The sequence below is a fragment of the Rhineura floridana genome, chromosome 13 (assembly GCF_030035675.1).
Source record: "Rhineura floridana isolate rRhiFlo1 chromosome 13, rRhiFlo1.hap2, whole genome shotgun sequence".
Lineage (NCBI taxonomy): Eukaryota > Metazoa > Chordata > Lepidosauria > Squamata > Rhineuridae > Rhineura > Rhineura floridana.
Window position 1 is genome coordinate 30,173,243 of NC_084492.1, and position 25,106 is coordinate 30,198,348.

Sequence of the window (25,106 nt, forward strand, 5' to 3'; positions counted from 1 at the left end):
CATAAAAATGAATATATGAGTGAAACCAACATTACATGCAAATGCATGCAAATATGAGGGAAAATGCATGAAACTGCAAGAAATGGCTTGGAAAAATTTACATGAGTCGAAACTGCCTACAAAAATGTGTTTATTATGAGAAATTAACACTAAAATACTGGAGAATTTTCCTGGGGATTTTTTTTTTAAATCACAACATGCTGCAGAAATTTGGAGGACTGAATTTAAGATGGGAAAAATGAGAAACTGAGAGAACCAAAATTGACAGATCTTTCTATCCCTAGTAGAAATACATTGAACACATGTGAAAATGACCCAGAAACAGATCGAGCTATCTCTATTCTTGATGCTAAAGTGTCATCATGTTCACATAATGAGGAATAGGATAGATCTCAGCATACAGGAAAGGAAATCCCATTCTTTCCACTAGAAAGTAAATGAGGTCTCCAGCTATTATATTGTGCAATTTATTTGTAACACAATCCCTGTTCGGACTAGCCACTTGTATGGGTGGGTGTGGACAACATGGGGTGTGGTCTGACATGGAAGGTAGGGCTAATCAGCGGGGCCCCACTCCTTGCTTGTGCATTGGCAGAATGCATGGCCACTTTGCCTGAGTAGGGCTACAGAAAGTCAAATTCCTACAAATGCGAAGAGCAGCAGTTCCCAATTTCACCTTGAGGTCTACATGCTTGCTGAGGTTTGCAAATTCAATACTTGGTGATATTTTGTAAATTGCATTCCCATTTAAAGCTGCACAAGTTAGCTTCACAGCCATCAGTGAAAGTTTCATGAAGAATGAGAAGTCAATGATAAACAACTGTGGAGGGTGTAACAACAAAGCAGCTGCCTTTGATAGCCTAGTCTGATGAATGCAGACTGTGCAGGCCCATAATCTAGTAGTAACCTCATCTTGCATTCCAAGCCGTGGAAGAATTTCAGGGGCAAGGAAGCTCACCTTGTAATATATCTGAGCATCATGAGCTGGGGGAGGATCTTATTTTGAGGCTATTAATTCTGAATTTTAAAGCTGACTGTAGATATTGTTCTCTGTATAAAAGCAGAAAGGCTTTGCTCAGAGGGTCAGTCTTAGAGAAGACACTTCCGCTTCCTCTTTGAGGGGTCTGAAAAGCAAGGCAAAACACTACTCTGATGTCAAACAGACATGGCCTCAAATATGGAAACTGCATTGCAGGCAAGCAGCTCCAGCCTCTCCAGGCATGGGGCTTTGGCTTGTCATTCTTTGATCTGCCTTATATGATTTGTGTACATTGAGTTGCCTTATGCCAAGAACATTGGTCCATCTAGCACGATATTGTTTACACCACCCTTCCCCAACTGGATGCCCTCCAGTTGTTTCGAACCACAGGTCCCATCAGCCCCAGCCACCATGGCCAATGGTAAGGGATGTCAGGAGCTGCAATCTAAAACATCTGAAGGACACCAGGTTAGGGAAGGCTGGTCTACACTGACTGTCAGTGACTCTTCAAGGCTTCAGATAGGGATCTTTTCTAACCTTACCTGGAGATGTCATAAATGGAGCATGGGGCTTTCTGCATGCCATACACATTATTAAGATATTGCTAACAGTGGCGATGTCCCTTGGTTCATTTCAGGTCAGACTAAAAAAGTCAATGTGGTCTATACTGCATGGCCATCAACTTAAAGGAGAATCTCCCCACCACCACCATATATAATAATATTGGACAAAGGAGACTCTCGATATGGAGAGTTCACCAGGTCTTATCACATCCGGCTACAATCTGAGTCCAATTGCATAAAAACACCAACTCTTTGAAGAAATAGTTAAACCCTTCTCTAAATGCAGGATGCTCTTGACTCTTTCCTACTTAATCAACCTATGATGTTTATTTTATTTTTATTTTTTAAAACCTCTCCTTTTCCCAGGCAAGATTTAAATTTTCCCCCTGCACACACATGCACACACTCACTCTCTCTCCATGAAGCACAGCAGGGTTTTTTTTTCTTTCAAGTACGAGAGATTGGTGGGTTGATAAAGGAAGGCGGAGACCACAATTATACCCCATTTCAGTGACATGTCTGGAACAGTGACTCCAGACAAAGAAGTGGAGCAAGAGATGCATGAAAGTTGCCATATCTCTAAGACAGACCTAAAAATACCTGCTGAAGCTGCAGGTCTGATGAGCTTCTCACGAAAGCTTTCCTGCTGGGTGTTGAAGACAGCACTGAATCATTTGTTACACATTGTCTTCATGAGAATATCTGGTTATCATCAGCAAGAGCAGAGGATAAAGAACTAGACATACTGCCTTTCCCCTCATTTCCTTTCCTCCTCCTCCTCCTCCACCTTCTTCTTTGGAAAGTTTGCATCAAAAGCAGAGCTTGGAAGATAACTTTTAAAAAGGAATAAATTACAATTACTGTTACATGGCCCACAAAAGGAATACCATTACAGTTATAATTGTTCTGAAAGGAATTGATTACTTTACAGTTATTCAAAAGTATCACCACAATTACAGTTAAGTTACTTAAAAAAAACACTAGAATGCCTACTAGGTGCTGGCCTTGGCTGCTGCACACCTAAGTAGCATAAAACAACATTAAAAATAAACACACATGCACAGAGGGTAGTAGAATAATGCTTTTTATCCATAAGATAGCAATGGTGGTTTCTCTGCTAGAAAGAGAGGTGAGGAGGCAGAGACCACCACTCTGATCTTTGGCCATCGAACCAAGTGCAACTCAAACATACACACACTTCAACCAGCAAGCATCATCTCTCTCACTCAACCACCTCCTGAACCTTGCCCTGCCACCAACTAAGGCACACCTACCCAAGCAAACATTTTCTCCTGGGGTGCAAAAAAGTTAAAACACTGTAAATGCAGCAAAGTAGCCAGGGAGGACGGCAGAGGCCGCTTTGCATGTCAAGTGAAAACGTAGTATTAACACGCACACAAACACACTTTGTCATCTCTCTCCATTCGACTGCTGCTTCCTTCTCCTCCATCCATGTCCTTGCCCACCAGCTCCTTTCTCCCTCACTCCATTCTTCTCCTCCACTGTCCATTTTTTAAACATTTTCTCCACTCCACCCTTGTCTTGCTCTCCACCTCCTCCCTCGTCACCTCCTAAAGACCCACAGAGCATGAGGGAAGAGTGACACTGCACAGAAATCCAGTTTGAGGGACATGATTTTCATCCATGAGTCAGAGGAGCAGAAGACTTGCTTTGTTCCCTCCCGCCAGTAATGCCCAAAAGTAATTCTGGAAACATTACAATTACTTCTCAAAAGTAGTAAAACTGCTAAGTGAATGATGAAGCAAAACTGCCTTGCTTCTAGAGAGCTAGCATCTCAAGAACAAATGCCTAGCCTTATTCCTGATGCATATGTGGTGTTTGATCTGTGATAACAACATGTGCAAGTCACTACCAGATGACTCTGAATGATGGGCAAGCATTTGTAAGCGGTAAGAACAATTTCCAGGCCACCTACATTGGTGCAGCCATTGTTGTATCAATGATATGTCACCATTGTCATGAGCCATTCCTTTCATTACTGAGAAAAAATTAAGAGAAGTAAAACCAACGTGGAACATTCAGACAGGCAGAGCGACCAGAGAAACACAATGTTGGATTTTGATGTCATCTCTTGACAGCTGCAGCAGCAATGATTGGTGTGTAGATCTTGACAGTTAAAAAATGAAGGGTCTAAAACAGAAAGGGGGGGATATTCTAGCCTTCAAACACTTAAATTATTCATCTTAATTGATGCAAATGTGTAATGCATAACCTAAGTATAACGTGAGCTACCTAACTGGTACATTTGATGGATGCCAACAGCAAAGAAGTCTGGATTGCAGACTTTTGCCAGCAGAATGGGAATGGCTGACAAAAAACCCTGCCTTTTTTCCTTCATTTAAGAAAAGTAGATATATTTTAAGATAAGCGATTTTTTTAAAAAAAAGTTTAACCAAGCATTAACCAAGCATTTTAGAGCATTTTAGGGGATGCTTCCTATGACAGCATCCAGTGCTTGGAAAGATTGTTCTTAAAAGGAACTAGTTCGAGTTCCAGTTCAACATATCTGAAAAGGAATTAGTTCCATTTCACACTTGTCCCTTTACAAAACAAACTAGTTTGGTTCACATTCAGCTCACAGTTCAATTCAAGTTCATCCCAATGATCCGCCACAATATTTTTTTTTCGCTTTCAGAATGTGACAAGCTGCCGTGCTGAAGTACACAGTATACTTAAGACTTAGAAAACATCAAATACATACACATACAGAGAGAAAGAAAGAGAGTGGATGTGAATTCTTTAATTTATTCTTCCCAATAATTGCAATCTCAGCCAAACTTGAGAAATAACCTCACACTAATTGTTTCTGGAGTGTATTTTCCACCCCAGTAAGATTTCCAGTGGGTGGTGGGCTGGTATCCTTACCCCAGCTAACATTTAGTGACATTATACAGGTACATAAAATTTTGTGTGGCATGGAGAAAGTGGAAATAGAGGGGTTCCCCCCATCTCATAACATATTGACATTCAATGAAGCTGACTGTTGGAAGATTCAGGACAGACAAAAGAAAGTACTTTTTCACACAGTGCATAGCTGAACTATGGAATTCACAATCACAAGAAGTAGTGATGTTTCCCAACTGGGACAGCTTTAAAAGAGGATTAGACAGACTTATGGAGGATAAGGTGATAACTATGCTCTGCCTCCATAGTCAGAGGTGGTATGCTTTTGAATACCAGTTGCTGGAAACCGCAGGAGGGAAGAGTGCTCTTGTACTCAGGTCCTACTTGCGGGCTTCCCATGGGCATCTGGTTGGCCACTGTGAGAATAGGATGTTGGATTAGATAGGCCATTGACCTGCTCTACTATGCTCTTCTTATGTTCTTAAGAAGTGTAATTGACAACACCCAAACTTCCAGAGCCAGAAATCTCCTAACATTGGCCAGGGAAGTAAATACAACCCAGTGATTTTTCTTTGTTTCCAGAAGGAAAATGGTAAGCAGTAACTGGCTGAAATTTAGGGATGCTGTGATAATTGTTTTTATTGTGGGTTTTTAAATTATATATGTGTGCTATTTTATTGTAGCCGCCCTGAGTGCCCTATTGTAGGGTAGAAGGGCAGGATAGAAATATTTTAAATAAATGAAATAATAAATAAATAAATAATTTGTGACAAAGTGCTAGAAAGATTACTCCTTAGGTATATGTATGTTTAAACCGCACAATGAAAAGTGCACTGGGAGTAGGTTTCTGCCCCACAAATGTGGATTAAAGGCCCAAAGTGTTTAAAGAGTAAAAAAAAAAAAAGTAAGAGAATGAACTTGAAGATGAACTAGAAATTGTTCAAAGTTCTTACCCGCAAACAAATTTAATTCATGTTCCGTTCACCTGGCAATTCTGGGAACTACAGGTGTAGTTCAGAGATTTTTGAACTAAATCAGTGAACTTTGTTAGACTGAACTAATTCATTCCAAGGACTTACAGCATTTCCAGTAACTTTGTGTCCTCTGATCAACTGGGTTGCTCTGATCTAATAAGCCCAGCATTACTGCAGCAGCATGGGAAGGGATCTCCCAGAAATCCTACAACATAACATGCCCTTTGACACATTACATGGCAACCTGGGTTTTGCCTATAAGTGCACCCTCAACAGCAAGGGCTTTTTAAAAGGAAAGTTGAGAACTGTGTGCCCAGTGGGCTGTGATTATTATTTGCATGCTAAGTGTGCACTGCTACAACACAACTGTTTTTTTTTTGTTAGAGTTACATGCCATGCCATTTAGAATCCTACAGACAACGAGAAAAAATCCTCAGAACTTGGAATTTGACAGCACTAAGGCAGAGGAGTGTGAAGCTTCACCCAAGCTTCACCCAAGCAAGAAGCAGTGGGGTCTGTGGGGTATGTCTTTGGCATGGAGAGAAGAAATGGGTATGCTTGATTAGGGTCTGTGGGTTCTAGGGGAGCCTGGATGACTTAATTTACTTTTCACATTGCTATCAGTCACTTTTTACATCACCTAACATAATGCAACTTTTGCATGACTTGAAGTTTTGAATTACTCTATTATGGCCTTAAAAGGATGGCTGTCCAGCCAAGAAGAGGCAGACCCTCAAGGTGCCCAACCAGCAAACAGCAGAGAGTAGAGAATATGAGGAATGTTTCTTGAGCTGCAATAAAAACTTCTCATGTTCTCCATTCTCTGCTGTTTGCTGGTTTGGCACCTTGAGGGTGTACCTCTTCTTGGCTAGACTTAAAAGGATGCAGTGGCAGGTGGCTGGCTGGTAGGTTGATAGGTAGGTAGGTAGGTAGATAGGTAGGTAGGTAGGAGGGATGGAAGCCTTGCTTGAAAAACAAGAGGCACATTACTGGATTGGAAAGCTGATACCTGTTTAAAGCTAAGCCAAATTAAACAAATGTGTACCCATTAATGCAAGATATCAAAACTCATATTAACCTATGGTGAATTAAAACACAGAAAAGCTGTTCCAAAGCAGAATCATGAAAACAGGAAGAGTTTTAAGGTTGTTTGAGAATGGGAAGAAACCTATACAGCAGTTTTTTAAAAAGCAGCATAGACAATCCATTCCCCATCTTTGATGCATCTTTGTCTCTCCCGCTATGTCCCTGGGATGCATCTTTGTGCCACCTGATCTATATTTCCAATTTGTTTCTCTCCCTTCCTATATTTAGTTACCCCCCTTCTGCAAAATATCCCTTATTGTTAATGGTTTCACTGCCAGGCAAACACAAAGTGGGAAAAATCAGTGTGTGTGTTATGCATGTATTGATTCAAAGACTCCCCTGGCTATGAGAGGAGTCTGAATCTTCCGGCACTTTGGCAAGGAACACAAGAACTGCTGGGAGAGTTTTTTGAGAGCTTTGCCAAGTTTTGCTCAACAATGATGCTCCCTGCCAGTGGCACAAGACTCCTTCAGCTTGGCTTTGCAATCATATTCAAGCAAAAGTGAAACACCTGCTCTATGAAAGGGAGTTGCTGGCAACGTTGAGTTCTCAAAACAGAGACACAGACTACTACCTTTACTCTGGCAGGTGGTAGAAGCCAGGGCATGATGATTCTTCACATCATCCCTGCACAGTGTAGGTGCTGATGTAATGTATCACAATATGAATTTCTTTCAGTGTAGGCTTCTGGTCAATGAAGGGCAGCCTTCCCCAACCTAGTGCACTCCAGAAGGTGTTAGATGCCAACTAGGGATGGGCAAATCTGCAAATTTTGGTTTCTGTCATTTTCTTATTTCTCCAACCTTAAGTTCAGTTCTCCACATTTCCACAACAGTTTCTCTCTCTCTCTCTCTCTCTCTCTCTCTCTCTCTCACACACACACACACACACACACACACACACACAAAGAGAGAGAGAGAGAGAGAGAGATTTTAGTGCAAATTTCCCCAAATATACACACATTTGTATTATTTACTTATTTATTATTTTGATTTATATCCCACTCTTCCTACAGTAGGAGCCCAGGACAGCAATAAAAAGCTCTAAAACACTTTAAAACATCATAAAAACTGACTTAAAAATATATTAAAACAAAACATCTTTAAAAACATTTTTTAAAAAAACGTTAAAAACATCAGCAATTCCGACACAGCCACAGACTGGCATAAGGTCTCTACTTGAAAGGCTTGTTGAAAGAGGAAGGTCTTCAGCAGGCACTAAAAAGATAACATAGATGGCACTTGTCTAATACTTAAGGGGAGGGAATTCCAAAGGGTAGGTGCCACTACATGAAAGATCTGTGACCTACTGGGTATTTAAGGGGTAAGATGGTCTTTCAGGTATCCTTTCCCAAGCTGTATAGGGCGTTGTACACCAACACTAGAACTCCCTCCCTGCTGTCTTTATCTCCACAATGTACTGTATGTGCTGTCTGCCATGAACTCAGTAGTTAGCCAGTCACAAACCTCAGCCTTCCATCTGCTTTATTGGGATAAGAAAAACATCAAACCTTACAAGGTTGCTGTAAGGAAGCTTAAGATAATGTATGTGGAACAAAGTGCAATAGAAGTACTGGGAGATATTCAATGCTAGTTCTCTTCAGAACAGACCCACTGAACTTAATAGACATGTTGGGCAGAGCAATCCAAATGCCAGGGAGCCAACAGAAAGGGGGCTGGTGGCGGCGGAGAAGCTAGCAGAAAGCTCCATGGGATCCTCCTCCTGCTTGGGAGCTGCCAGCCCAACTGAACACAGTCACTGGAATGTTTTGGGGGCTTCCGCTGGCTTCTGCCTGCCCTCCATCTACCAGACTGGCTGTCCCTGGTGGACCCCTGGCAGTGCTGGCAGTCGCCTGGTGGTACCCCAGCTCAGCCCTAGCAGAGGGCTGCTGCCAGCAAGCCCGGTGGAGCCTGGTGCAGCCAGGAGCCTGCTGGCACAGCCGGGGATCCTCAGCATCCAACTCACACCAATGGGTATATTCTGAGTAGGACTTAGTTGAATACAACCCATTCCACGTTAGCATTTGAAAATCCAAAGGAAGTGAATAAAACTTCACATTATGCTCAATATCATTCTTGGTCCCCTTTCCCTCACTGCTGTTGATATCTTCCCTCTATTGACCACTCCCCAAATTTAGACTGGTGGCTTTCTGGGGCAGGGACCTGTATATTATATGTTATTCTGCAAAACAATATTTACATTGATTTTGCTGTGGCAGAGGACATACTTTGCATGAAGATGGTCCCAGGTTCAGTCCTCTGTGTCTCCAGGTAGGGCTGGGAAGGACTCCTTTCTGAAACCTTGGAGAGATGCTGCCAGTCTGTGAAGATGGACCAATGGACTGGCTTGATGTAAACAGATTCATGTGCTTATATCTTCAGATACTCTGAGACCTGGCAAGCCTATATGGGCAGGACTGAGTTGTCATAGCCCTTTCCCTGGGGAGAGGAGCCTCCGGTGCTCCAGATGTTATTGACTACAACTTCCATCATCCCTGACCATAAACCATACTGGCTGCAGATGACAGGAGCACCACAGGTTCCCCATCCGTGCCTTAAGTCCAGGATGTGGAACCAAATGTGACCCTCCATATTTATTATTTATTTATTAGATTTATATCCCTGCCCTTCCTGCCCAGTGCGGCAAACAAAAACACTAAAAGCACTCTAAAACATCATAAAATCAGACTTTAAATATATTACATCAAAACATCCCTAAAAACACATTAAAACAAAACATCTTTAAAAACATCTTTTAAACAAGCTTTAAAAACATCTTAAAAGCAATTACAACAGACATAGACTGGGGTAAGGTCTCTACTTGAAAGGCTTGTTGAAAGAGGAAGGTCTTCAGTAGGTGCAGAAAAGAGAACAGAGATTGTGCCTGTGTAATATTTAAGGGGAGGGAATTCCACAGGGTAGATGCCACAACACTAAAGATCTGCTTCCTATGTATTGTGGAATGAACCTCCTAATATGATGGCATCTGCAGGAGGCCCTCACCTGCACAGCGTAGTGATCGCCTGTGTATATAAAGAGTGAGATGATCTTTCAGGTATCCTATTCCCAAGCTGTATAGAGCTTTGTACACCAAAAGCAGAACCTTGAACTTATCCCGCTAGCTATAGGCAGATATGTCTTTGTATATAGCACTGTACCTAGGCCACACCCCCTCTAATCAACCTTACTTATGTGCTTTTGCCTGGCTTGAACTGGGATAATGCCTTGCTTGCCTTGATGGAGAATAGATATCTGTGGGTATGACTGTGCAAACCTCTGACTTTTGTGCGGCTGGAATGTAGCCCACTGTACCAAGGTCAGTGTTGCATCCATTGCTCTGCCCATTTTTGCCTCTGGCCTGCCCACTTTGGCCTCTGGCACCATCCACCAGTGGCATGCAGCCCCCAGATGGTTCCCTACAAGGGAATGATGTCCTCAGTCAAAAAAAGGTTCTCCACTTCTGCCCTAAGTGCTTAAATCACTTGTCATCTATGAACTCAGGAATTCTGACCAGGATCAAGAGACCCCCAAAATCATGTTCAAGCATGCATGACTGTGCATCAAGTCTCTCCAAAAAGAACTACCCCTGCTCTTTTTTGCCATTTTACAACAACTCTGCAAAGTAGGTCAGTCCTTATAGCTCTAGTATCAGAAGCAGCTGGCTGGGGCTAAGAAATATGGCCCATTTTAAAGCCAGCCTGATGAGATTGTAGCAGGGCGGAGATTTGAGCAGAGGGCATCCAGCTCACAGCTGACACTCTCAACCGCTATGCTACACCCGGTGGCAGCTGCAGCTGGGAGTGAATCCTGACCTCTGGAGACGTGCAGAGACCAGAAGCATGGAAGACATGGTTAAACATCCCTTTTATGTACCCACTTCATTTAGTAAATGCTTTAAATTAAACTGCAGATGTTCTGCTTGTCAGTGCAGCCACTGAGCCTTAGTGAGCGGCTTTCCTGATGGAAACATTTTATGCACTCTAAATAAACAAACACAATCTTGTTAATTAGTTAATGAATTTTTTTAAATGCTCCATTAGCCTCTTTATATCCTGAGCTACTTTAGTTCCTATTTTTAATAAATAGAGACCCTGTCGTAGCATGCAGAATGTTTGAGCTTGTATCTAATGAAGGACTAATTATCACTACTACCCTAGAGTTTAATATGATTAGATGTTGCCTGCAGTATGTCTAGCTCTGACAATGAGAAAAAATACCAGGAGCATATCAGAAGCTGCAGGGTGGGAGAAGAGATCCCAACAATGGTAGCGGCATCGTACAATTGTTAATGATTTTACAAGCACAATATTTTCCAAATCCTGAGGTCAGGCAAGCTCCCAGAACATCAGCTGAGGGCAATTTGCACACGTGTCACTTCACATCTAATTACTTAACATGTCTAGGCCTCCATCTATATTGCAAGGCTCTGAAGGATTTGGAAAAATGAGAAACTGAAACAAAATCATGTGTGGAGGGGCAATCCTTGTGGAAAGAAAAACTAAGAATAATCTCAGGCTGGTATTCAATGTTAGTCCTATTCATAGTCCCACTGAAGTTAATAAACATAACTAATATAGGCTTATCTGTTTCAGTCAGGGATGCGGTTGTCCAGGGTCTCAGGGGGTCTTACATCCTTTACTTTTTTGGGAGCTGGGTCCCAGCTGGGTCCCTGTGTTTCCTGTATCCTGTGAGCCAATCAGCATGAAACTTCTAACATGCTTTCTTGATCTTTCCTGCTGATTGGAGCCAATCAGAGTGAAAGGAGATTAGTTAGCCACTTAGAAGAGTCTTCTCAGTAGCTAACACTCTTCCCTTTCATGCTTATTGGCTCCTAGAGATTTCTATATTGGGAGAAGGCATTAACAAGGATCTCATTCTCAACCCCACAGCAAAAGGGGACCCTGAACTTCTGAATTTGCCACTATACTACTGGTTTCAGTGGATCTACTCTGAGTAGGAATACAACCCTCAATGTTGATTACTAGAATGCTGAAGCTCTGTGCCTGCTCTGCTCACCATGTGATCCTAAATGGTAATGAATTTAATAGCCACATGGCTAATTTTACAATTCCAATCCAATTTCCTACTGGGTCAGCTCCAAAGATCCAGTGTTAGTATAAAGCTGTAGATAAAGGTCAATGGAACACCAAGGTGAACATATGTTAATCCCAGCCCTCTCCCATAGTCTTCTTTAGCAGAATATGCAATGCTAAACTGGAAGGATTTGCAAAGGCTCAACACTAACACCATATGGGTAACTGGCTGTAAAGTAGTAATAGCCTAAGCAAAGAATCCTAATTAGGCATGGCTGGACAATGAATCATATAGCAGCACACAATGTAATTGCTAAGCAATTTAAAAAAAATACAGAAGATATACTGCTAATTTTACTCTGCTAACTGGAGATGTAACTAAAACTCACCACTACTTCATAATCTCAACTTCAGTTTGATCCTGACTTCCCCGCCACAAATCTTTCTAGAGTTTTGAGAAACTTAGGTACATTCTTATAACCAGTTTTCTGGGACATAGGAATGGAAGGATGTGTCAAATTTGGCTTTTTGTTTGTCATTTCCCCACACATTTATGCAGCAATTTGTGATTTTTTTTAAAAAAATCCTCATGAAAATTCTTCGGCATTTTAGTGTGAATTTCTCCTAAGAAACACACTTTCGTATGCAGGTTTGACTAATGTACACATTTTTGCAAGCATTTTCTCCTAATATATTTTTATATGTTGTTTTCACTATATTCATTTTTATGTACTTTCTCTACTTTTGGATAATTTTTCAATAAAAAATAAAAAATGCATTTTTGTAAACATTGGTTGGTTGGAGAAGTGCATTGCAAATTTTGAAGGATAGCCTGTGTGAGTGTGTGTGTGTGTAGGGGGGCAATATGTTCAAAAAAGTGTGAATTTGATAGATTCATCTTTAAATGTGAACTGAATTGAATTTCTCCCCATCTCTCAGTGGGACGAAATGGATCTTACTTTGAAATAGATGTGTATAGGAGTGCACTGTTAGTGACCAACCCCATACATACTTACCTGAAAGGACGTCTCATTTAATTCCAAGGCCTGCTTTCTAAGTAGATATGCCTAGGTTGGAATATTGTACCCTCCCAATATTTCATAAATGAATGAGGGATATGCTTGCAATATCCTGATTTTCATAGTAGGCATCTTTGCTCAAGTCTCCCTCTCACATTGCTAAAGTCTCTTAGCTGTTTGCTGGATTTTATTTACGCTGTGATAGCCTGGTCTCGATTGATTCTACAAATCGGGTAGGTGTTTATTCTTGGGGTTAAAGATTCAGCAGAAAGCATATACAATTATCCTAGTCTACAGTTGAAAACGTGCTTCAGAAGCTGCAGTGTGGGAAATGGCAGGCTGTATACTTTATGGTGTCTTAGTGTTCATGCGCATCCATTTACATGATGGCTTAGTTTTTATGTGTATGCATGTGCATTTTGAGACAGGATGCATTCACCCTGGAGATTTAGGTTCTAGATTTCCTGGAAAGGGAACTGAATACTAAAGAATGACAGGAACTCACACTATTTTTTTAAAAAAGGAATTTACATAAGACTAGGGTTGCCATATTGCCCGGTTAGCTGGGTTTTACCCAGATTCTATCCATGCCACTCAGTGCCGCTTAGTTCATTAGGTGGCCCGGATACTCAAGTTTCATTTTTTAAAAAAGCTAGTCTCTAGCCCTTGTGAATCCAGAGATAGAAGGCAAAACGTGGAGGCAGTTTTCTGCCCATTTTGCCCAGACTTCCAATGCAAAGCAGAACTTTAGAGCGATGCCAGTCTCCATCCATAAAGCCCATAAGCCTATGTCACTTCCTTGCTTTTTCTTTTAGAGCCTTGGCGGGCACATGTGCTGTCTGCGAATATTTTGTTGTTGTTACCGCAGCTGCCCTTTGCTTCATTAGGTTGCTATGTTGAGTCCAGCGGATGGTGTTTCTTGTGTGTGAACCAAGTCGTGCCACGGGCCTTTGAGGGGGGGAAGACTGGCGGCTCCTGAGTCCCAGGCAATGTTGGACCCAAAGGGATCAATGTAAGAGCATACTTTAGTCATAGAGGAGGTCCTGCTAATCTCTTGTTTAGTCTTTTGAATGAATGAATGACAGTTTATTCGACCACATGGTCAGTAAAATACATTAGAAAATTTAAACACAACAATTATACATTGATGACAATTCTAATAAAATCAATAAACTAAAATTTTTAAAATAGAAGTCAGTTAAAACAATATAAAAATAGATTATATTTCATAATATTATTCATCCTATTGGGTCATATATTCAATTAGGAGAGCTTTTTAAAATATTGGATCTGAGTTTTTGAACAGCAATGCTATATTTTGCAACCTGGATTGTTATAATGGGTGATGTATCTTCAAGAAGATGTTGCAACCAAAAGTGTTCAGATTTATGTTGTAAAGTGGACAGAAGGGGGATAATCAATTGATGTCTTAATGCATTGTAAAAGGGGCAATAGAAAAGTACATGTGTGTTATTTTCAGGTACATCTTCCCCACAAGGACATACTCGATTTTTATATGGTATTTTAGTGAACCTGCCCTCCATAACAGCCGATGGTAAGATATCCAATCTGATCCGGGAAAAAGCTTTGCGGTATTTTGGGATTTCTAGGTTTAGTAAATATGGCATTGGGGTGAAAAATGTGGGGTTATGTCTTTGGTTTCTGATTAATACCAAATGTTGCTGGTGGTCAATATCTTTCAGGCGTTGGCGTATATTATTTATAGCTGCTTGATATCCCATGGTAAAGATAAATTGAGGTGAAAAACCTATCTTTGTGAGTTTATCTACCACAAGATCTGCCCATAGAGATTTAAAATTGTCATTTAGAATATCTGGAGTAAAACCAATAGGGTTAAACTTAAGTTTTAGCCAAACATTAATTCTTGAAAGCCATATTCTGGTTTCAATTGATTGTACTCCAGCTTCCAATCTCAGAATGTTATTGGGAATACATGTTGGAATTGCCATTATGGATCTCAGAAAGATGGTCTGGATCATTTCAAACTCTTTAAAGCTGAGATTCTTATTTACCTGAGAGCCGTAAATTAATTGTGCTATTATTTTAGCGTTAAAGATTTTAATGGCTGGCAAGAAAGATTGTCCGCCAGTAGAGAAGTAGAAAGCAAGCAGTGCTTTCATCATTCTCTTAGCATTGGAAATCATAAGATTGTTATGCATGTGACAATTACCTGACGCTTGTATGACATAACCCAGATATTTGAAAGAATTAACTTGTTCGATTTCATTTCCTTGTATTCGCCAATGATGTTTGGTTTTTTTCCTAGTAAAAGCTATTATTTTAGTCTTTTGATAATTTATCGTCAGTGACTCCGTGTGACAGTAAGTTGCTAATTTGGCAAGAAGTCTCTTCAGATTGATTGGGGTTCTCGCTATTAAAGCAATATCGTCCGCGTATAGAAGGATGTTTCTCAATTTTTTGGCTAATATGGGAGGGTGTGTAGCTGTTGTTGAAAGATTATGTACAATATCGTTAATATATATATTAAACAATACTGGGGCTAAGACACATCCCTGTTTAACTCCTTTAAATGTTGGGACAGGGTTAGTTAAATGTCCATTAGTATTGCATCTTATTTGCAAGAAGGTGTTGCTATAAAGACCCTGTATTAAGGTAATGAGACGATTATCCATGCCTAGATGGTTTAATTTTGACCAAAGACGGGGACGAGATATTGAATCAAATGCGGCCTTCAGATCTATAAAGGCCGCATAGTGGGTTCCTCTTTTTCTGGCTGCGTATTTATCAATTAAGTGTTGAAGCACAAGTATATGGTCAAAAATTGATCTTTTCGGTCGAAAGCCAGCTTGTTCATCCAGTAAAATATCGTTCTGCTCAATCCAGTCGTTCAGTTTTATATGGAGATGGGCTGCGTATAGTTTACTAATTATGTTAAGTAAACTAATCGGCCTATAATTGGACGGGTCATTTACCGAGCCTTTTTTATAAATGGGTACAATTGTAGCCAGTCCCCAGTCTTTTGGTATCGTTAATGTAGAATCGATATATGTGAACAATGAAGCCAGAATGGGAGCCCACCAATTTACATTCGTTTTGAAGACCTCAGGGGGGATATTGTCTGGTCCAGGAGCTTTATTGCACCTCAATTTTGAGATCAGATGGACAATTTCCTGTTTAGAGACTGGGGACCACTTCTGCAAAGACTCATTTGGTGGGTGAAATGATGGATTTAGGTCAATTTGGTCCAGGTATAAATTATAAAAATATGATTCCCAGACAGCTGCTGGTATATTTATGGAGTTGTGGTATTGAGATTTTGGCCAATGAGATGTAACTATACGCCAAAAACTAGTAGTGTTATTTTGTTTAGCAGCTTCTAGTAATTTTTGCCAAGCACTTTTCTTATCTTGTTGTTTTTTGTTCTTAATTAATGATTTATATTTTTTCTTTATTTCACAGTATGCAAGCAAGTCTTCAGGAGTCCCTGATAAACTTGCTTTTCGGTAAGTATCTCTCATTTGGCGGTTGACTATTGCACATTCATTGTCAAACCATATCTTAGATCTTGAGTGATGGTTAATAGAGTGGGGGCGTGATGTATTTATGATAATCGTTTGTAAATTTGTCATAAGTAATTGGAAGATGTGGAATGTGTCGGTCATAGAAGTGGGTTCTAGTAATTCATCTTTAATTTTATTAATAGTCGGGGAGATTAATAACTTGGTTATCTCGTCGCTCAGCTTTGGTAACCATTTAACCCTAGTTGGACGTATTTCTACTTCATTATTAGCAAATGTTCTATTAGAGAAATAGAAGTCAGTAACATTGGGGTTAAATTCAGTAATGGTTGGTAAATGGTCACTTTCTCGACGATTTTCAATATGAAATTTGTTTACCAAAGAGTAAAAATCTATTGAAACAAACACAAAATCAATTTGAGATGAGCCATTGGAAGAATAATAAGTAAATTCCCCTGGAGTGTCTCCCTTTGTTCGACCATTTAGCAATATTAGGTTTTCTTCTGTACACATTTTGATTAGCAGGAGTCCTGCATAATTTGTAGCATTATCCTTGGAAGAACGAGGGGGTATTTTAATAGTCTCCAATAAGAGTAGAGGTAGTTGGTGATACTTTTGGAATAATGCTGCATCTGAATTGCCAATTCGAGCATTAAAGTCCCCATGTAAAATTAATTTTTTGTCCGGATTTTCGATCATCAATTTAGTAATGAAAGCTTCAAGTGAAATGATTCTATTGCTAATTATATTATTACTACGAATGCGAGGTAAGTATACATTGATAAGTATCAATGAGAATTTGGTGAATTTTAAAATGAGAGCAATAGCTAGATCTCTGAAAGTCCCAGCAAGTATAGTTTCGACTGTTAAAGAGGTTGAGATAAAAGTGCAGACTCCTCCTTTGGGTCTGCCATCTCTATCGCTCGGAGTTGCTTGGAGATAATAAGGTGTAAAACCATCAAGGGTCAGTTCACTCAGAGACCAGGTTTGTTGTAAGGATATTATGTCATAAGAGGATAGATAATCTATCGTGTCCTGATTGGTGGAATTATTGTTCCTTCCAGCAATGTTCCATGAAAGTAATCTAAGTTCTTTCGCTCTTGACTTGGGTTTCAGTCAGTTAGATGAAGGATGTCTAGTCTAGAAAATCAAGTCTAAAATCCTTTCACAATTTCTGTAAAAGATTTAAAACCTTTTATCTTGGGTAACTGTAATATCACACCAATGTTCTACAAAGACTTTGATTCGTAGGTTATAGTAACATTCTCCTGTGTACAACACTGCTACAAACTGCATTGATCACATATTATAGCCATTCTGCCCGTGTTATCCTATAGGTTTCTTTAAATGGAGCTAAAAAGATGAGGAGTAAATATTAAATGTAGAGGGACAAAATATCTCTTTTTAGAGAAAGAGAATAAATGTGTTACTGTAGGAGAATATATGATCAGATTGTCTCTTTAGATGTACTTTTAAATGTACTTTAGATGTGCTTTTCGAGACTAATAAACTTGTATCATTTACAGTGCAATCCAATACATGTCTACTCAAGTAAGCATACCAATTGGCATACCAATAGAGTTGCTACAAGCTACTGAGACTGAATCTGTCCAAATGTTGACAAAACATTTGTCAACAAATATGGAAAACTAAACAATGGCCCACAGACTGGAAGCATTGAATATATATCCCAATTCCAAAGAAAGGGGATCCCAGGGAATGCAGTAATTATCGAACTATTGCTTTAATATTCCATGCAAGTGAAGTAATGCTCAAGAGTCTACAGCAAAGGCTCTTACTATATATGGAGCAAGAAATGCCAGACGTCCAAGCTGGATTTAGAAAGGGAAGAGGTACCAGAGATCATATTGCAAACATACGTTGGATAATGGAACAGACCAAGGAATTTCAGAAGGAAATCACCCTGCGCTTCATAGACTACAGAAAAGCCTTTGACTGTGTAGATCATGAAAAACTATGGAATGCTTTAAAAGAAATGGAGGTGCCACAGCATCTGATTGTCCTGATGTACAACCTATACTCTGGACAAGAGGGTACTGCAAGGACAGAATATGGAGAAACTGATTGGTTCCCAGTCAGAAAGTGTGTGAGACAGGGATGTATTTTATCACCCTATTTGTTTAATCTATATGCAGAACATATCATACAGAAAGTGGGATTGGACCAAGATGAAGGAGGTGTGAAAATTGGAGGGAGAAATATTGATAATTCAAGTAATGCAAATGATACCATACTACTTGCAGAAACCAGTAATGATTTGAGATGAAAGCTGATGAAAGTTAAACAGGAAAGCACAAAAGCAGGACTACAGCTGAACGTCAAGAAGACTAAAGTAATGACAACAGAAGGTTTATGTAACTTTACAGTTGACAATGAGGACACTGAACTTGTCAAGGATTATTAATACCCTGGCACAGCCATTAACTAAAATGGAGACAATAGTCAAGAAATCAGAACAAGGCCAGGACTGGGGAGGGCAGCTATGACAGAACTAGAAAAGGTTCTCAAATGCAAAAATGTATCACTGAACGTTAAAGTCAGGATCATTCAGACCATGGTATTCCCGATCTCTATGTATGGATGTGAGAGTTGGACAGTGAAAAAAGCAGATAAGAGAAAAATCCACTCATCTGAAATGTGGTGTTGGAGGAGAGCTTTGTGTATACCATGGACTGTGAAAAAGACAAATAATTGGGTGTTAGAACAAATTAAACCAGAACTATCACTAGAAGCTAAAATGATGAAACTGAAGTTATCATACTTTGGACACATAATGAGAAGACATGATTCATTAGGAAAGACAGTAATGCTTGGAAAAACAGAAGGAAGTAGAAACAGAGGTAGACCAAACAAGAGATGGACTGAATCCATAAAGGAAACCACAGACCTGAACTTACAAGATCTGAACAGAATGGTTCATGACAGATTATATCGGAGGTCGCTGATTCATAGGATCACCATAAGTCATAATCGACTTGAAGGCACATAACAACAACAACAACATCTGGTGGATGCCACGTTACCTGCCCCTGTACCGGAGTGGTGTTGCTATATTTCAGAAGATTTGAAATGTTACTAATAGCCTGTGTGTGTCTGTGTGTGTAGGAGGGCAATCTGGAATGGGATCCTAGCATGAGGGGCATGGAGGCTTAACTCCCACTGTAGACGTTTGCCAAAAGTGTCCCATTGAAACAGATGGTCCTTCTGTAGCAATGCAATTGCATATGTGTGTGTATGTGTGGGGCAGGCTGATGCAGATTGCAGCTGCAGTGGGGGCTAAAGGAAAAAGGAGTGCTCTTTACGACCTTCACTGGGAACCTGCTCCACTGGCTATTTGTAAAATGGATGGTACTTAAGAGTGGAGCTATGTGACACTAATGCCACAGATACTTTGGTTCTCAGTGTATGCAATTGCCAGCAACACACTAAAAGGCCGTTTCGTGTTCATGTGCTTTTACAGGCTTGTATGCTGGAGGCTTAGACGTGGGACTACGACTCAGAGCTTGACAATGTTTGATTAATTAATTAATTTAACACAGTGTATATACTGCTTAATTAACAAAAACCTTTAGGTGGTTTACACAGAACAATCTAAAATATTCATAAAAAATACTGGTGAAAGCAACCATTACAAAGCAGTTGACATATATGTTTTTTTAAAAAAACGAAAATATAAATAAAACCAGCAATTTTAAACAAATTGCACACAGTAAAATTACAATGTAAAACCTGCCTGGCTAGGCTTGCTGAAACAAGAAACTAAGTAGCAGGCACCAAAAAGACTACAGCGAAGGTTCCTGCCTAATGTCAATGGTCAGGAAGTTCCAAAGACTAGGTGTTGCTACACTGATGCTCAATTTTTTGCAAATGCACAATGAATAGTACATGGCATTTGTAAGGCCGGTTCTATGAATGAAAGTGGGATGAGTGGGCTCATGTGGTTTTACATTTGTTAAGGCTGTAATACTATGCATACTTACCTGGGAGTAAGCATAATTGATTTCAGTGTGATTTACTTTTAGTAAAAATTGATAGATACATGCTGCAAATCTGATATTGCAGGAGGCAGAGCCGTAGGGGCATTTCCTGTTCTTTCTCCATCCCTGAAGCCTACCCCCTATTCAAACTGCTGCAATCGATCAACATTCTAGGTATGCTACACAGCAAGCATGAGAGGTGACAGACAACACGGCCAGTGTGGGAATGGACTAGAGAAGCAGTGTGATCACCTAGTCTTCTGCTGCAGTGGGAGATATGATGAAAATCCTCCAGTTCTGCATCTGGCAATCATACCTGAGAGATGATACCACCTAACTGGAGGACATAGTTAAATCCTGGAAGAGCAGCAGTGCTAGCAAATCATAAAGCCATTGGTGCTATCAGGGCTGGACTTTAGGGCTGATATCAAGAGCCCCACTCAGCAGAGAATGGGCAAGAGGGCCACCAAACGCAGCAGGGCTGTCTTACTACATTTTCAAGCAAGTGAAGTTATGCACATTATCATCTAAACAGCCCATAAAACCATTATGTACAGATATTATGGAAGGCAAGAAATGGGGTGTTGGATTAGAACCTGGGAGACCAGGGTTCAGATCCCTGCTCAGTCATGACCTTGGGCCAGTTACTTTCTCTCTTTCTCTTTCACTCTCTCTTAGCTAACCTACCTCATAGGGTTGTTGTGAGGATAAAATGTGGAGGAGATCCATGCATGCCACCTTGGACTCCTTGGAGGAAAGGTGGGATATAAATGCAGGAATAAATTTTTAAAATAAGGTCAAAATAGGGATTCTGCTTCAGCAGGGACAGACAGCAGAAACTGATTTCTGTAAATTCTGCTGAGAAATCACCTGATACAAGGGATGGAAAGATCTGTCAATTTCTGTTCTCACAGTTTCTCATTTTTCCATTCTTAAATTCAGTTCCCCACATTGCACTTTTTTTAAAGAAAAACCTCATGAGCATTCTCCAGCATTTTAGTGCAAATTTCTCCTAATAACACTCTCTTTTTTAGTGTTTTGTCCTTTGTTTGACATTCTGGGCTCCTTCTGGAAAGAAGGGCAGGAGTTTAATAAATAAATAAAACACAAAGGGATTGTGAGTAGCTCTAAAAAAATATCTCTAAACTGGGTGAATGGGAAGTAAAATGGCAAATCTAATTCAATGTAAGCTAGTGTAAAGTGGTGCACATTGGGGCAAGAGACCTCATTTCACATATGTGCTGATAGGGTCTCTGAACTGGTGGTGAATTGACCAGGAACAAGACCTTGGGGTAATAGTGGATAACTCAAAGAAGATGCTGAGCCAGTGTGCAGCAGCTGTGAAAAGGGTGAATTCCATGTTAGGGATCGTAAGGGAAGGGACTGAAAATAAAACCACCAATATCATAATGTCGTTATATAAATCTATGGTGTGGCTGCATTTGGAATACTGTATACAGTTCTGGTTGCCTCACCTCAAAAAATATATTGTAGTGCTGGAAAAGGGCAACCAACATGATGAAGGGGGTGGAGCAACTCTACTATGAGGAAAGGTTACAAAATGTGTGTGTGGGGGTTAGCTTAGAGAAAAGGTGAGTAAGGGGGCATGTTGGAGGCGTATAAGATTATGCATCACATGGAGAAAGTGGATAAGGAGAAGTTTTTCCTCCACTTCTCATAATCAAGGTGGCCAAGATATCAGTTACTATTGGAATAATAGCTCAAGTTATAGGAAACCAGATTCTGATTGAACATCAGGAAAAACTTCCTAACTATTAGAGCGGCATGACAATGGGACCAATTATCTAGGGAGGTGGTGGGCTCTCCAGCACTGGAGGCATTCAAGAGGCAGTTGGATGCCCACCTATGCTCAGAACTTGGAAAAGTTACTTTTTTGAACTACAACTCCCATCAGCCCCAGCCAGCAAAGTTGGATTCCTGCATTGAGCAGAGGTTTGGACTTGATGGCCTTATAGGCCCCTTCTAGCTCTATGATTTTATGATTCTATCTACCTTCTCTCATCATACACACCAAATAGTTGAAGGAAAGTTGGGGGGGGATTAAATATTTGTTCAGACAACATTTAAGAAACTTTTTTTTTAGAAAAACTAAGTTCTTTATAAACACTAACAAACTGTTAGCTAGAACAACAGCGGGTGGTGGGCTGTGGAATCCCCCAGAAACAGTAACAAATTTGACCTCCTAGCATTACGAGAAGAAATGCTTACAGCAAAATATAAACTTCCCAAACCCTTTACAGGAAGATATGAAATGTCTTGGCTGGACTAAGAGACTGCAAAGGAGCATTTCATTGAGAAGCACAAAACATACTTTGAAGAAACTTTTAGACGTGTATAAAATTACTTTGGAAGGGAAAGAGGAGAGAAAGGAGAATGGGAGGGGGCAATCCACACAAATTAGGCAGGGTTTTAGGCAAGAAGCCCACTGTTTGCTCTACTTTGCTTTATTTATTAGTTCTTAAGGTATTTAAAATGCTAGCATTAAAACTGTGGAATGATTTGCAAATGAATGCTGTTGCAGTTGTGAAAATATAACTCACAGCTGAATGTGGGTTATTCAGACAAATGGCTGCTTTGTTCAGCGAGGGGAAGTGAAGTTCTGTGTTAATTTATTACAAACTGCAGCATTTCAACCCTGATGTCCAGGCAACAATGTTTTTTATTTCAAGTAATTTATAAGTACTTCCCATAGCACTTAACAGTGATGTCTTTGGGACGCTTCACCATGGTATCAGAGTGTATATGTATTTACTGTGGGAATTTGTTTTTAATAAAACTGTTGTAAGGCATTTTTATTCCCTTTCTTTGTTACTTTTTTTTGTTAAAAAAAGAAAACATTTGCTGCATAATTAATGGATTTTATCCCTTCTTGAAAAACGGCAGATTATGCTGGAACTGTATTTTGCTTGTGTAAAATAATGGTCAGGGTAAGGAAAGCCTCAAACTTTTTCTTTCTTTTTCTTGATAGTGTAGGCTTCTAGAAAGGGATGCTTCTAAGGGTCATTTCACATGTTACATGGACACAGTTTATACTCGAGTGAAATTCTCCTAAGATAGGCTCAGTAAAAGCCTGCTTCAAGTAGAATGGGGCGAGGAATTTGGTTCAGTTCTTCACATTTGATGCAGACATATCTAATTCGCATTTCCCGAAATGGTATGTGAACCAAAACCCTATCCTTTAAATTTGCAATTCTGCAAATTTTGTGATGCACTTCTCCAGGGGAAAAAATGTATTCAAAATAGGTATATTAGGGGGAAATGTGCATAACAATGCACGTAAGTGAAAATAACATACAAAAATTCATTATTTTAAGGAAAATGAGATGCAAGCTTTCAAAGCCCCTGAATTCTTCTTCTCTGGCTTAGATTGAAATCTGTGTTGGAGAAAAATTCCCAGCTCCACCTTTCACGTCCATTTTCCAGGAGTCCTCACACTTCTGATTTACACTCCCGACTATGTTGATTATCTATTTGAAAGGTAGCAAAATTCCAAATCCAAACATTTGCCCCTATCTCTTCAGTGATGATCACCTAAGTCACCTGATCTGTTAGGTGGAAAGATGCACATTTACAGCAGCATTTGAGCATGCAAAGGGTGATTCTGGAGACCTTCAGAACATCCATTTTGAGGTGTATTACTTTGATGTGTGGGAAATCAACGTGTCGTATATGCAAGCATATGTCAGAAATGGCTTCCCTATATTGTTGTTGTTGTTAAGAAGGGATAGCTTGGTTTGAGAAATGGGATCCTGTTCTAAAGTAAGAAGCTGCTAGGTTTTCCTCACAATTGTTTCACAGATTGCTAGTTATGGGACTTACAAGACTCTTAATGATGGTCTCATTTGTAAGGTCTCACCTTTCAGATGCTCTCTGTGTTTTCCCAATTTATTTTTGCAGCTGTGGGGAAAACATCACAAACAGTCCCAAAATCTGATGTTTCCATATCCTCGGCCGATATGCTTCTGCAAGAAACATTTTTAAGCCATTCTTTTCAAAATCATGCCATGCAAGAATCTTCACCACTTCATTGATAAAACATTTGATATCAAAATGCAGGGCCCAAGCATGGGGGGAAGGATATACTTTACTGGGCGGTAGAGATCCAGGGGGTGGTGGCCCCAGGTACAACCCCTTTGTCACAAGGAAACTGAGGCAAAATCATGTTCGAGGATATTTATGGAGATCTATTTTCTGACATCTCTGTGCCTGTTGTGCAGATCCTATGAAATTTTCAGGAACCAATCAGAAGCCTTATTAGAGGAGAACAATCAACATTCTGAATAGAGAGTTGCTGGCCCAGACCCTACTCTAGAGCAGAGAGAGTGTGCTTGTGCAGTGAAGCTTGGTCTGCATATGTGTATCTGACATGCTCTCTGTCTCAAGAACTCCCAGTCCCAGAGTTCCTTTTGCATAGACACAAGGGAGGGATAAGCTGGTGAGAGGGACAAAGCACCACCAGAATCAGGGACATTGATCTCAGGGATATTGGGAGCCAGTGCTATTTTATGTATGTGCATAAATATCTAGTTATACAAATGTACATACACTATACTTGTCATATCTAGCTAGAAATAGGAATTATAGTAGCTTTTTTGTGTTCTGCATGCGTATCCCACAATTCCTTCTGAGAATATTTCTTGTGAAGCATTGCATCTGAAAAGTAATGTTCAAATCTATTTTGGGAAAAGTGTATGAGCCACTCCTCCCCACTTATCATATTAAATGTGATTTACAAAAACAAAACAAAACACATCTTTGCAACACATTTTCAGTGAAATGTGCAAAATCCATGGCTTTTTTTGGAGTGTATGTTGTGTTTTGCACAGTGTCAGTGCCTGTGGCAGAAGTTGAAATATGTTTCAGCAAGCTAGTGCTCATTAAAAGATGTTTCAGCAGGATAGCACCCATTTTTTATATTTACTGTGAACTTGCAAGAGAACTTGACTTTGGGTTCATGGGGGCATCATCATCCCTCCCAAAGGCATTTGAAGTCCCAATTTAAATCATGCAAGGTAGTAATAACAGTAGCCAGGCTGTCTAGCCATTTGGAAGGACTTTTACCTACCCAA